The sequence below is a fragment of the Haematobia irritans genome, chromosome 2 (assembly GCF_050003625.1).
Source record: "Haematobia irritans isolate KBUSLIRL chromosome 2, ASM5000362v1, whole genome shotgun sequence".
NCBI lineage: Eukaryota > Metazoa > Arthropoda > Insecta > Diptera > Muscidae > Haematobia > Haematobia irritans.
In genome coordinates this window covers 126,642,052-126,657,559 of record NC_134398.1, presented here as the reverse complement: position 1 = coordinate 126,657,559, position 15,508 = coordinate 126,642,052, and positions in this window count along the sequence as shown.

The window sequence follows — 15,508 nt, the reverse complement described above, 5'->3', positions numbered from 1 at the left end:
CTCTAGGACGCATATTTAAGGAGATATGGCCAATTTAAATTTTTCATATGAAAAATTTGATTTTTCGAGGATTTTCATTAAAATTTTGATTTTTGGGGGGTGGTCAAGAATTAACCTTCTTTTCGCTCTAGGACGCATATTTAAGGAGATATGGCCAATTTAAGTTTTTCATATGAAAAATTTGATTTTTCGAGGATTTTCATCAAAATTTTGATTTTTGGGGGGTGGTCACGAATTAAAGTCCTTTTCGCTCTAGGACGCATATTTAAGGAGATATGGCCAATTTAAGTTTTTCATATAAAAAATTTGATTTTTCGAGGATTTTCATCAAAATTTTGATTTTTTGGGGGTGGTCACGAATTAACCTTCTTTTCGCTCTAGGACGCATATTTAAGGAGATATGGCCAATTTAAGTTTTTCATATGAAAAATTTGATTTTTCGAGGATTTTCACCAAAATTTTGATTTTTGGGGTGTGGTCACGAATTAACCTTCTTTTCGCTCTAGGACGCATATTTAAGGAGATATGGCCAATTTAAATTTTTCATATGAAAAATTTGATTTTTCGAGGATTTTCATTAAAATTTTGATTTTTGGGGGGTGGTCACGAATTAACCTTCTTTTCGCTCTAGGACGCATAGTTAAGGAGATATGGCCAATTTAAGTTTTTCATATGAAAAATTTGATTTTTCGAGGATTTTCATCAAAATTTTGATTTTTTGGGGGTGGTCACGAATTAAAGTCCTTTTCGCTCTAGGACGCATATTTAAGGAGATATGGCCAATTTAAGTTTTTCATACGAAAAATTTGATTTCTCGAGGATTTTCATCAAAATATAGATTTTTGGGGGGTGGTCACGAATTAACCTTCTTTTCGCTCTAGGACGCATAGTTAAGGAGATATGGCCAATTTAAGTTTTTCATATGAAAAATGTGATTTTTCGAGGATTTTCATCAAAATTTTGATTTTTGGGGGGTGGTCACGAATTAACCTTCTTTTCGCTCTAGGACGCATATTTAAGGAGATATGGCCAATTTAAGTTTTTCATATAAAAAATTTGATTTTTCGAGGATTTTCATCAAAATTTTGATTTTTTGGGGGTGGTCACGAATTAAAGTCCTTTTCGCTCTAGGACGCATATTTAAGGAGATATGGGCAATTTAAGTTTTTCATACGAAAAATTTGATTTTTCGAGGATTTTCATCAAAATTTTGATTTTTGGGGGGTGGTCACGATTAACCTTCTTTTCGCTCTAGGACGCATATTTAAGGAGATATGGCCAATTTAAGTTTTTCATATAAAAAATTTGATTTTTCGAGGATTTTCATCAAAATTTTGATTTTTTGGGGGGTGGTCACGATTAACCTTCTTTTCGCTCTAGGACGCATATTTAAGGAGATATGGCCAATTTAAGTTTTTCATATGAAAAATTTGATTTTTCGAGGATTTTCATCAAAATTTTGATTTTTGGGGGGTGGTCACGAATTAACCTTCTTTTCGCTCTAGGACGCATATTTAAGGAGATATGGCCAATTTAAGTTTTTCATATAAAAAATTTGATTTTTCGAGGATTTTCATCAAAATTTTGATTTTTTGGGGGTGGTCACGAATTAAAGTCCTTTTCGCTCTAGGACGCATATTTAAGGAGATATGGCCAATTTAAGTTTTTCATATGAAAAATTTGATTTTTCGAGGATTTTCATCAAAATTTTGATTTTTTGGGGGTGGTCACGAATTAAAGTCCTTTTCGCACTAGGACGCATATTTAAGGACATATGGCCAATTTAAGTTTTTCATATGAAATTTTTCGAGGATTTTCATCAAAATTTTGATTTTTTGGGGGTGGTCACGAATTAAAGTCCTTTTCGCTCTAGGACGCATATTTAAGGAGATATGGCCAATTTAAGTTTTTCATATAAAAAATTTGATTTTTCGAGGATTTTCATCAAAATTTTGATTTTTTGGGGGTGGTCACGAATTAACCTTCTTTTCGCTCTAGGACGCATATTTAAGGAGATATGGCCAATTTAAGTTTTTCATATGAAAAATTTGATTTTTCGAGGATTTTCACCAAAATTTTGATTTTTGGGGTGTGGTCACGAATTAACCTTCTTTTCGCTCTAGGACGCATATTTAAGGAGATATGGCCAATTTAAATTTTTCATATGAAAAATTTGATTTTTCGAGGATTTTCATTAAAATTTTGATTTTTGGGGGGTGGTCACGAATTAACCTTCTTTTCGCTCTAGGACGCATAGTTAAGGAGATATGGCCAATTTAAGTTTTTCATATGAAAAATTTGATTTTTCGAGGATTTTCACCAAAATTTTGATTTTTGGGGTGTGGTCACGAATTAAAGTCCTTTTCGCTCTAGGACGCATATTTAAGGAGATATGGCCAATTTAAGTTTTTCATATGAAAAATTTGATTTTTCGAGGATTTTCACCAAAATTTTGATTTTTGGGGGTGGTCACGAATTAACCTTCTTTTCGCTCTAGGACGCATATTTAAGGAGATGGCCAATTTAAGTTTTTCATATGAAAAAATTGATTTTTCGAGGATTTTCACCAAAATTTTGATTTTTGGGGTGTGGTCACGAATTAACCTTCTTTTCGCTCTAGGACGCATATTTAAGGAGATATGGCCAATTTAAGTTTTTCATATAAAAAATTTGATTTTTCGAGGATTTTCATCAAAATTTTGATTTTTTGGGGGTGGTCACGAATTAAAGTCCTTTTCGCTCTAGGACGCATATTTAAGGAGATATGGCCAATTTAAGTTTTTCATATGAAAAATTTGATTTTTCGAGGATTTTCATCAAAATTTTGAATTTTGGGGGGTGGTCACGAATTAACCTTCTTTTCGCTCTAGGACGCATATTTAAGGAGATATGGCCAATTTAAGTTTTTCATATAAAAAATTTGATTTTTTGAGGATTTTCATCAAAATTTTGATGGGGGTGGTCACGAATTAACCTTCTTTTCGCTCTAGGACGCATATTTAAGGAGATATGGGCAATTTAAGTTTTTCATACGAAAAATTTGATTTTTCGAGGATTTTCATCAAAATTTTGATTTTTGGGAGGTGGTCACGAATTAAAGTCCTTTTCGCTCTAGGACGCATATTTAAGGAGATATGGGCAATTTAAGTTTTTCATACGAAAAATTTGATTTTTCGAGGATTTTCATCAAAATTTTGATTTTTGGGGGGGTGGTCACGAATTAACCTTCTTTTCGCTCTAGGACGCATATTTAAGGAGATATGGCCAATCTAAGTTTTTCATATGAAAAATTTGATTTCTCGAGGATTTTCATCAAAATTTTGATTTTTGGGGGGAGGTCACGAATTAACCTTCTTTTCGCTCTAGGACGCATAGTTAAGTAGATATGGCCAATTTAAGTTTTTCATATGAAAAATTTTATTTCTCGAGGATTTTCATCAAAATTTTGATTTTTGGGGGGTGGTCACGAATTAACCTTCTTTTCGCTCTAGGACGCATATTTAAGGAGATATGGCCAATTTAAGTTTTTCATATGAAAAATGTGATTTTTCGAGGATTTTCATCAAAATTTTGATTTTTGGGGGGTGGTCACGAATTAACCTTCTTTTCGCTCTAGGACGCATAGTTAAGGAGATATGGCCAATTTAAGTTTTTCATATGAAAAATTTTATTTCTCGAGGATTTTCATCAAAATTTTGATTTTTGGGGGGTGGTCACGAATTAACCTTCTTTTCGCTCTAGGACGCATATTTAAGGAGATATGGCCAATTTAAGTTTTTCATGTGAAAAATTTGATTTTTTGAGGATTTTCATCAAAATTTTGATTTTTGGGGGGTGGTCACGAATTAACCTTCTTTTCGCTCTAGGACGCATATTTAAGGAGATATGGCCAATTTAAGTTTTTCATATGAAAAATTTGATTTTTTGAGAATTTTCATAAAAATTTTGATTTTTTTGGGGATGGTCACGAATTAAAGTCCTTTTCGCTCTAGGACGCATATTTAAGGAGATATGGCCAATTTAAGTTTTTCATATGAAAAATTTGATTTTTTGAGAATTTTCATAAAAATTTTGATTTTTGGGGGGTGGTCACGAATTAAAGTCCTTTTCGCTCTAGGACGCATAGTTAAGGAGATATGGCCAATTTAAGTTTTTCATATGAAAAATTTGATTTTTCGAGGATTTTCATCAAAATTTTGAATTTTGGGGGGTGGTCACGAATTAACCTTCTTTTCGCTCTAGGACGCATATTTAAGGAGATATGGCCAATTTAAGTTTTTCATATAAAAAATTTGATTTTGTGAGGATTTTCATCAAAATTTTGATGGGGGTGGTCACGAATTAACCTTCTTTTCGCTCTAGGACGCATATTTAAGGAGATATGGGCAATTTAAGTTTTTCATACGAAAAATTTGATTTTTCGAGGATTTTCATCAAAATTTTGATTTTTGGGGGGTGGTCACGAATTAAAGTCCTTTTCGCTCTAGGACGCATATTTAAGGAGATATGGGCAATTTAAGTTTTTCATACGAAAAATTTGATTTTTCGAGGATTTTCATCAAAATTTTGATTTTTGGGGGGGTGGTCACGAATTAACCTTCTTTTCGCTCTAGGACGCATATTTAAGGAGATATGGCCAATTTAAGTTTTTCATATGAAAAATTTGATTTCTCGAGGATTTTCATCAAAATTTTGATTTTTGGGGGGTGGTCACGAATTAACCTTCTTTTCGCTCTAGGACGCATAGTTAAGTAGATATGGCCAATTTAAGTTTTTCATATGAAAAATTTTATTTCTCGAGGATTTTCATCAAAATTTTGATTTTTGGGGGGTGGTCACGAATTAACCTTCTTTTCGCTCTAGGACGCATATTTAAGGAGATATGGCCAATTTAAGTTTTTCATATGAAAAATGTGATTTTTCGAGGATTTTCATCAAAATTTTGATTTTTGGGGGGTGGTCACGAATTAACCTTCTTTTCGCTCTAGGACGCATAGTTAAGGAGATATGGCCAATTTAAGTTTTTCATATGAAAAATTTTATTTCTCGAGGATTTTCATCAAAATTTTGATTTTTGGGGGGTGGTCACGAATTAACCTTCTTTTCGCTCTAGGACGCATATTTAAGGAGATATGGCCAATTTAAGTTTTTCATATGAAAAATTTGATTTTTTGAGAATTTTCATAAAAATTTTGATTTTTTTGGGGATGGTCACGAATTAAAGTCCTTTTCGCTCTAGAACGCATATTTAAGGAGATATGGCCAATTTAAGTTTTTCATGTGAAAAATTTGATTTTTTGAGGATTTTCATCAAAATTTTGATTTTTGGGGGGTGGTCACGAATTAACCTTCTTTTCGCTCTAGGACGCATATTTAAGGAGATATGGCCAATTTAAGTTTTTCATATGAAAAATTTGATTTTTTGAGAATTTTCATAAAAATTTTGATTTTTTTGGGGATGGTCACGAATTAAAGTCCTTTTCGCTCTAGAACGCATATTTAAGGAGATATGGCCAATTTAAGTTTTTCATATGAAAAATTTGATTTTTCGAGGATTTTCACCAAAATTTTGATTTTTGGGGTGTGGTCACGAATTAACCTTCTTTTCGCTCTAGGACGCATATTTAAGGAGATATGGCCAATTTAAATTTTTCATATGAAAAATTTGATTTTTCGAGGATTTTCATTAAAATTTTGATTTTTGGGGGGTGGTCACGAATTAACCTTCTTTTCGCTCTAGGACGCATAGTTAAGGAGATATGGCCAATTTAAGTTTTTCATATGAAAAATTTGATTTTTCGAGGATTTTCACCAAAATTTTGATTTTTGCGGTGTGGTCACGAATTAAAGTCCTTTTCGCTCTAGGACGCATATTTAAGGAGATATGGCCAATTTAAGTTTTTCATATGAAAAATTTGATTTTTCGAGGATTTTCACCAAAATTTTGATTTTTGGGGGTGGTCACGAATTAACCTTCTTTTCGCTCTAGGACGCATATTTAAGGAGATATGGCCAATTTAAGTTTTTCATATGAAAAAATTGATTTTTCGAGGATTTTCACCAAAATTTTGATTTTTGGGGTGTGGTCACGAATTAACCTTCTTTTCGCTCTAGGACGCATATTTAAGGAGATATGGCCAATTTAAGTTTTTCATATGAAAAATTTGATTTTTCGAGGATTTTCACCAAAATTTTGATTTTTGGGGTGTGGTCACGAATTAACCTTCTTTTCGCTCTAGGACGCATATTTAAGGAGATATGGCCGATTTAAGTTTTTCATATAAAAAATTTGATTTTTCGAGGATTTTCATCAAAATTTTGATTTTTTGGGGGTGGTCACGAATTAAAGTCCTTTTCGCTCTAGGACGCATATTTAAGGAGATATGGCCAATTTAAGTTTTTCATATGAAAATTTGATTTCTCGAGGATTTTCATCAAAATTTTGATTTTTGGTGGGTGGTCACGAATTAACCTTCTTTTCGCTCTAGGACGCATATTTAAGGAGATATGGCCAATTTAAGTTTTTCATATGAAAAATTTGATTTTTTGAGAATTTTCATAAAAATTTTGATTTTTGGGGGGTGGTCACGAATTAAAGTCCTTTTCGCTCTAGGACGCATAGTTAAGGAGATATGGCCAATTTAAGTTTTTCATATGAAAAATTTGATTTTTCGAGGATTTTCATCAAAATTTTGAATTTTGGGGGGTGGTCACGAATTAACCTTCTTTTCGCTCTAGGACGCATATTTAAGGAGATATGGCCAATTTAAGTTTTTCATGTGAAAAATTTGATTTTTTGAGGATTTTCATCAAAATTTTGATTTTTGGGGGGTGGTCACGAATTAACCTTCTTTTCGCTCTAGGACGCATATTTAAGGAGATATGGCCAATTTAAGTTTTTCATATGAAAAATTTGATTTTTTGAGAATTTTCATAAAAATTTTGATTTTTTTGGGGATGGTCACGAATTAAAGTCCTTTTCGCTCTAGGACGCATATTTAAGGAGATATGGGCAATTTAAGTTTTTCATACGAACAATTTGATTTTTCGAGGATTTTCATCAAAATTGTGATTTTTGGGGGGTGGTCACGATTAACCTTCTTTTCGCTCTAGGACGCATATTTAAGGAGATATGGCCAATTTAAGTTTTTCATATGAAAAATTTGATTTTTCGAGGATTTTCATCAAAATTTTGATGGGGGGTGGTCACGAATTAACCTTCTTTTCGCTCTAGGACGCATAGTTAAGGAGATATGGCCAATTTAAGTTTTTCATATGAAAAATGTGATTTTTCGAGGATTTTCACCAAAATTTTGATTTTTGGGGGGTGGTCACGAATTAACCTTATTTTCGCTCTAGGACGCATATTTAAGGAGATATGGCCAATTTAAGTTTTTCATACGAAAAATTTGATTTGTCGAGGATTTTCATCAAAATTTTGATTTTTTGGGGGTGGTCACGAATTAAAGTCCTTTTCGCTCTAGGACGCATATTTAAGGAGATATGGCCAATTTAAGTTTTTCATATGAAAAATTTGATTTCTCGAGGATTTTCATCAAAATTTTGATTTTTGGGGGGTGGTCACGAATTAACCTTCTTTTCGCTCTAGGACGCATATTTAAGGAGATATGGCCAATTTAAGTTTTTCATATGAAAAATTTGATTTTTCGAGGATTTTCATTAAAATTTTGATTTTTGGGGGGTGGTCACGAATTAACCTTCTTTTCGCTCTAGGACGCATAGTTAAGGAGATATGGCCAATTTAAGTTTTTCATATGAAAAATTTGATTTTTCGAGGATTTTCATCAAAATTTTGATTTTTTGGGGGTGGTCACGAATTAAAGTCCTTTTCGCTCTAGGACGCATATTTAAGGAGATATGGCCAATTTAAGTTTTTCATACGAAAAATTTGATTTCTCGAGGATTTTCATCAAAATATTGATTTTTGGGGGGTGGTCACGAATTAACCTTCTTTTCGCTCTAGGACGCATATTTAAGGAGATATGGCCAATTTAAGTTTTTCATATGAAAAATTTGATTTTTTGAGAATTTTCATAAAAATTTTGATTTTTTGGGGATGGTCACGAATTAAAGTCCTTTTCGCTCTAGGACGCATATTTAAGGAGATATGGCCAATTTAAGTTTTTCATATGACAAATTTGATTTTTCGAGGATTTTCATCAAAATTTTGAATTTTGGAGGGTGGTCACGAATTAACCTTCTTTTCGCTCTAGGACGCATATTTAAGGAGATATGGCCAATTTAAGTTTTTCATATGAAAAATTTGATTTCTCGAGGATTTTCATCAAAATTTTGATTTTTGGGGGGTGGTCACGAATTAACCTTCTTTTCGCTCTAGGACGCATAGTTAAGTAGATATGGCCAATTTAAGTTTTTCATATGAAAAATTTTATTTCTCGAGGATTTTCATCAAAATTTTGATTTTTGGGGGGTGGTCACGAATTAACCTTCTTTTCGCTCTAGGACGCATATTTAAGGAGATATGGCCAATTTAAGTTTTTCATATGAAAAATGTGATTTTTCGAGGATTTTCATCAAAATTTTGATTTTTGGGGGGTGGTCACGAATTAACCTTCTTTTCGCTCTAGGACGCATAGTTAAGGAGATATGGCCAATTTAAGTTTTTCATATGAAAAATTTTATTTCTCGAGGATTTTCATCAAAATTTTGATTTTTGGGGGGTGGTCACGAATTAACCTTCTTTTCGCTCTAGGACGCATATTTAAGGAGATATGGCCAATTTAAGTTTTTCATGTGAAAAATTTGATTTTTTGAGGATTTTCATCAAAATTTTGATTTTTGGGGGGTGGTCACGAATTAACCTTCTTTTCGCTCTAGGACGCATATTTAAGGAGATATGGCCAATTTAAGTTTTTCATATGAAAAATTTGATTTTTTGAGAATTTTCATAAAAATTTTGATTTTTTTGGGGATGGTCACGAATTAAAGTCCTTTTCGCTCTAGGACGCATATTTAAGGAGATATGGCCAATTTAAGTTTTTCATATGAAAAATTTGATTTTTCGAGGATTTTCACCAAAATTTTGATTTTTGGGGTGTGGTCACGAATTAACCTTCTTTTCGCTCTAGGACGCATATTTAAGGAGATATGGCCAATTTAAATTTTTCATATGAAAAATTTGATTTTTCGAGGATTTTCATTAAAATTTTGATTTTTGGGGGTGGTCACGAATTAACCTTCTTTTCGCTCTAGGACGCATAGTTAAGGAGATATGGCCAATTTAAGTTTTTCATATGAAAAATTTGATTTTTCGAGGATTTTCACCAAAATTTTGATTTTTGCGGTGTGGTCACGAATTAAAGTCCTTTTCGCTCTAGGACGCATATTTAAGGAGATATGGCCAATTTAAGTTTTTCATATGAAAAATTTGATTTTTCGAGGATTTTCACCAAAATTTTGATTTTTGGGGGTGGTCACGAATTAACCTTCTTTTCGCTCTAGGACGCATATTTAAGGAGATATGGCCAATTTAAGTTTTTCATATGAAAAAATTGATTTTTCGAGGATTTTCACCAAAATTTTGATTTTTGGGGTGTGGTCACGAATTAACCTTCTTTTCGCTCTAGGACGCATATTTAAGGAGATATGGCCGATTTAAGTTTTTCATATAAAAAATTTGATTTTTCGAGGATTTTCATCAAAATTTTGATTTTTTGGGGGTGGTCACGAATTAAAGTCCTTTTCGCTCTAGGACGCATATTTAAGGAGATTTGGCCAATTTAAGTTTTTCATATGAAAATTTGATTTCTCGAGGATTTTCATCAAAATTTTGATTTTTGGGGGGTGGTCACGAATTAACCTTCTTTTCGCTCTAGGACGCATATTTAAGGAGATATGGCCAATTTAAGTTTTTCATATGAAAAATTTGATTTTTTGAGAATTTTCATAAAAATTTTGATTTTTGGGGGGTGGTCACGAATTAAAGTCCTTTTCGCTCTAGGACGCATAGTTAAGGAGATATGGCCAATTTAAGTTTTTCATATGAAAAATTTGATTTTTCGAGGATTTTCATCAAAATTTTGAATTTTGGGGGGTGGTCACGAATTAACCTTCTTTTCGCTCTAGGACGCATATTTAAGGAGATATGGCCAATTTAAGTTTTTCATGTGAAAAATTTGATTTTTTGAGGATTTTCATCAAAATTTTGATTTTTGGGGGGTGGTCACGAATTAACCTTCTTTTCGCTCTAGGACGCATATTTAAGGAGATATGGCCAATTTAAGTTTTTCATATGAAAAATTTGATTTTTTGAGAATTTTCATAAAAATTTTGATTTTTTTGGGGATGGTCACGAATTAAAGTCCTTTTCGCTCTAGGACGCATATTTAAGGAGATATGGGCAATTTAAGTTTTTCATACGAAAAATTTGATTTTTCGAGGATTTTCATCAAAATTGTGATTTTTGGGGGGTGGTCACGATTAACCTTCTTTTCGCTCTAGGACGCATATTTAAGGAGATATGGCCAATTTAAGTTTTTCATATGAAAAATTTGATTTTTTTTTCATCAAAATTTTGATTTTTGGGGGGTGGTCACGAATTAACCTTCTTTTCGCTCTAGGACGCATAGTTAAGGAGATATGGCCAATTTAAGTTTTTCATATGAAAAATTTGATTTTTTGAGAATTTTCATAAAAATTTTGATTTTTTGGGGATGGTCACGAATTAAAGTCCTTTTCGCTCTAGGACGCATATTTAAGGAGATATGGCCAATTTAAGTTTTTCATATAAAAAATTTGATTTTTCGAGGATTTTCATCAAAATTTTGATTTTTTGGGGGTGGTCACGAATTAAAGTCCTTTTCGCTCTAGGACGCATATTTAAGGAGATATGGGCAATTTAAGTTTTTCATACGAAAAATTTGATTTTTCGAGGATTTTCATCAAAATTTTGATTTTTTGGGGGTGGTCACTAATTAAAGTCCTTTTCGCACTAGGACGCATATTTAAGGAGATATGGCCAATTTAAGTTTTTCATATGAAAAATGTGATTTTTCGAGGATTTTCATCAAAATTTTGATTTTTGGGGGGTGGTCACGAATTACCCTTCTTTTCGCTCTAGGACGCATAGTTAAGGAGATATGGCCAATTTAAGTTTTTCATATAAAAAATTTGATTTTTCAAGGATTTTCATCAAAATTTTGATTTTTTGGGGGTGGTCACGAATTAAAGTGCTTTTCGCTCTAGGACGCATATTTAAGGAGATATGGGCAATTTAAGTTTTTCATACGAACAATTTGATTTTTCGAGGATTTTCATCAAAATTGTGATTTTTGGGGGGTGGTCACGATTAACCTTCTTTTCGCTCTAGGACGCATATTTAAGGAGATATGGCCAATTTAAGTTTTTCATATGAAAAATTTGATTTTTCGAGGATTTTCATCAAAATTTTGATGGGGGTGGTCACGAATTAACCTTCTTTTCGCTCTAGGACGCATAGTTAAGGAGATATGGCCAATTTAAGTTTTTCATATGAAAAATGTGATTTTTCGAGGATTTTCACCAAAATTTTGATTTTTGGGGGGTGGTCACGAATTAACCTTATTTTCGCTCTAGGACGCATATTTAAGGAGATATGGCCAATTTAAGTTTTTCATACGAAAAATTTGATTTTTCGAGGATTTTCATCAAAATTTTGATTTTTTGGGGGTGGTCACGAATTAAAGTCCTTTTCGCTCTAGGACGCATATTTAAGGAGATATGGCCAATTTAAGTTTTTCATATGAAAAATTTGATTTCTCGAGGATTTTCATCAAAATTTTGATTTTTGGGGGGTGGTCACGAATTAACCTTCTTTTCGCTCTAGGACGCATATTTAAGGAGATATGGCCAATTTAAGTTTTTCATATGAAAAATTTGATTTTTCGAGGATTTTCATTAAAATTTTGATTTTTGGGGGGTGGTCACGAATTAACCTTCTTTTCGCTCTAGGACGCATAGTTAAGGAGATATGGCCAATTTAAGTTTTTCATATGAAAAATTTGATTTTTCGAGGATTTTCATCAAAATTTTGATTTTTTGGGGGTGGTCACGAATTAAAGTCCTTTTCGCTCTAGGACGCATATTTAAGGAGATATGGCCAATTTAAGTTTTTCATACGAAAAATTTGATTTCTCGAGGATTTTCATCAAAATATTGATTTTTGGGGGGTGGTCACGAATTAACCTTCTTTTCGCTCTAGGACGCATATTTAAGGAGATATGGCCAATTTAAGTTTTTCATATGAAAAATTTGATTTTTTGAGAATTTTCATAAAAATTTTGATTTTTTGGGGATGGTCACGAATTAAAGTCCTTTTCGCTCTAGGACGCATATTTAAGGAGATATGGCCAATTTAAGTTTTTCATATGACAAATTTGATTTTTCGAGGATTTTCATCAAAATTTTGAATTTTGGAGGGTGGTCACGAATTAACCTTCTTTTCGCTCTAGGACGCATATTTAAGGAGATATGGCCAATTTAAGTTTTTCATGTGAAAAATTTGATTTTTTGAGGATTTTCATCAAAATTTTGATTTTTGGGGGGTGGTCACGAATTAACCTTCTTTTCGCTCTAGGACGCATATTTAAGGAGATATGGCCAATTTAAGTTTTTCATATGAAAAATTTGATTTTTCGAGGATTTTCATCAAAATTTTGATGGGGGTGGTCACGAATTAACCTTCTTTTCGCTCTAGGACGCATAGTTAAGGAGATATGGGCAATTTAAGTTTTTCATATAAAAAATTTGATTTTTCGAGGATTTTCATCAAAATTTTGATTTTTTGGGGGTGGTCACGAATTAAAGTCCTTTTCGCTCTAGGACGCATATTTAAGGAGATATGGCCAATTTAAGTTTTTCATATGAAAATTTGATTTCTCGAGGATTTTCATCAAAATTTTGATTTGTGGGGGGTGGTCACGAATTAACCTTCTTTTCGCTCTAGGACGCATAGTTAAGGAGATATGGCCAATTTAAGTTTTTCATATGAAAAATTTGATTTTTTGAGAATTTTCATAAAAATTTTGATTTTTTGGGGATGGTCACGAATTAAAGTCATTTTCGCTCTAGGACGCATATTTAAGGAGATATGGCCAATTTAAGTTTTTCATATAAAAAATTTGATTTTTCGAGGATTTTCATCAAAATTTTGATTTTTTGGGGGTGGTCACGAATTAAAGTCCTTTTCGCTCTAGGACGCATATTTAAGGAGATATGGGCAATTTAAGTTTTTCATACGAAAAATTTGATTTTTCGAGGATTTTCATCAAAATTTTGATTTTTTGGGGGTGGTCACGAATTAAAGTCCTTTTCGCACTAGGACGCATATTTAAGGAGATATGGCCAATTTAAGTTTTTCATATGAAAAATGTGATTTTTCGAGGATTTTCATCAAAATTTTGATTTTTGGGGGGTGGTCACGAATTAACCTTCTTTTCGCTCTAGGACGCATAGTTAAGGAGATATGGCCAATTTAAGTTTTTCATATGAAAAATTTTATTTCTCGAGGATTTTCATCAAAATTTTGATTTTTGGGGGGTGGTCACGAATTAACCTTCTTTTCGCTCTAGGACGCATATTTAAGGAGATATGGCCAATTTAAGTTTTTCATGTGAAAAATTTGATTTTTTGAGGATTTTCATCAAAATTTTGATTTTTGGGGGGTGGTCACGAATTAACCTTCTTTTCGCTCTAGGACGCATATTTAAGGAGATATGGCCAATTTAAGTTTTTCATATAAAAAATTTGATTTTTCAAGGATTTTCATCAAAATTTTGATTTTTTGGGGGTGGTCACGAATTAAAGTCCTTTTCGCTCTATTACGCATATTTAAGGAGATATGGGCAATTTAAGTTTTTCATACGAACAATTTGATTTTTCGAGGATTTTCATCAAAATTGTGATTTTTGGGGGGTGGTCACGATTAACCTTCTTTTCGCTCTAGGACGCATATTTAAGGAGATATGGCCAATTTAAGTTTTTCATATGAAAAATTTGATTTTTCGAGGATTTTCATCAAAATTTTGATGGGGGTGGTCACGAATTAACCTCCTTTTCGCTCTAGGACGCATAGTTAAGGAGATATGGCCAATTTAAGTTTTTCATATGAAAAATGTGATTTTTCGAGGATTTTCACCAAAATTTTGATTTTTGGGGGGTGGTCACGAATTAACCTTATTTTCGCTCTAGGACGCATATTTAAGGAGATATGGCCAATTTAAGTTTTTCATACGAAAAATTTGATTTTTCGAGGATTTTCATCAAAATTTTGATTTTTTGGGGGTGGTCACGAATTAAAGTCCTTTTCGCTCTAGGACGCATATTTAAGGAGATATGGCCAATTTAAGTTTTTCATATGAAAAATTTGATTTCTCGAGGATTTTCATCAAAATTTTGATTTTTGGGGGGTGGTCACGAATTAACCTTCTTTTCGCTCTAGGACGCATATTTAAGGAGATATGGCCAATTTAAGTTTTTCATATGAAAAATTTGATTTTTCGAGGATTTTCATTAAAATTTTGATTTTTGGGGGGTGGTCACGAATTAACCTTCTTTTCGCTCTAGGACGCATAGTTAAGGAGATATGGCCAATTTAAGTTTTTCATATGAAAAATTTGATTTTTCGAGGATTTTCATCAAAATTTTGATTTTTTGGGGGTGGTCATGAATTAAAGTCCTTTTCGCTCTAGGACGCATATTTAAGGAGATATGGCCAATTTAAGTTTTTCATACGAAAAATTTGATTTCTCGAGGATTTTCATCAAAATATTGATTTTTGGGGGGTGGTCACGAATTAACCTTCTTTTCGCTCTAGGATGCATATTTAAGGAGATATGGCCAATTTAAGTTTTTCATATGAAAAATTTGATTTTTTGAGAATTTTCATAAAAATTTTGATTTTTTGGGGATGGTCACGAATTAAAGTCCTTTTCGCTCTAGGACGCATATTTAAGGAGATATGGCCAATTTAAGTTTTTCATATGAAAAATTTGATTTTTCGAGGATTTTCATCAAAATTTTGAATTTTGGGGGGTGGTCACGAATTAACCTTCTTTTCGCTCTAGGACGCATATTTAAGGAGATATGGCCAATTTAAGTTTTTCATGTGAAAAATTTGATTTTTTGAGGATTTTCATCAAAATTTTGATTTTTGGGGGGTGGTCACGAATTAAAGTCCTTTTCGCCCTAGGACGCATATTTAAGGAGATATGGCCAATTTAAGTTTTTCATATGAAAATTTTGATTTTTCGAGGATTTTCATCAAAATTTTGATGGGGGTGGTCACGAATTAACCTTCTTTTCGCTCTAGGACGCATAGTTAAGGAGATATGGCCAATTTAAGTTTTTCATATGAAAAATTTGATTTTTCGAGGATTTTCACAAAAATTTTGATTTTTGGGGGGTGGTCACGAATTAACCTTCTTTTCGCTCTAGGACGCATATTTAAGGAGATATGGCCAATTTAAGTTTTTCATACGAAAAATTTGAT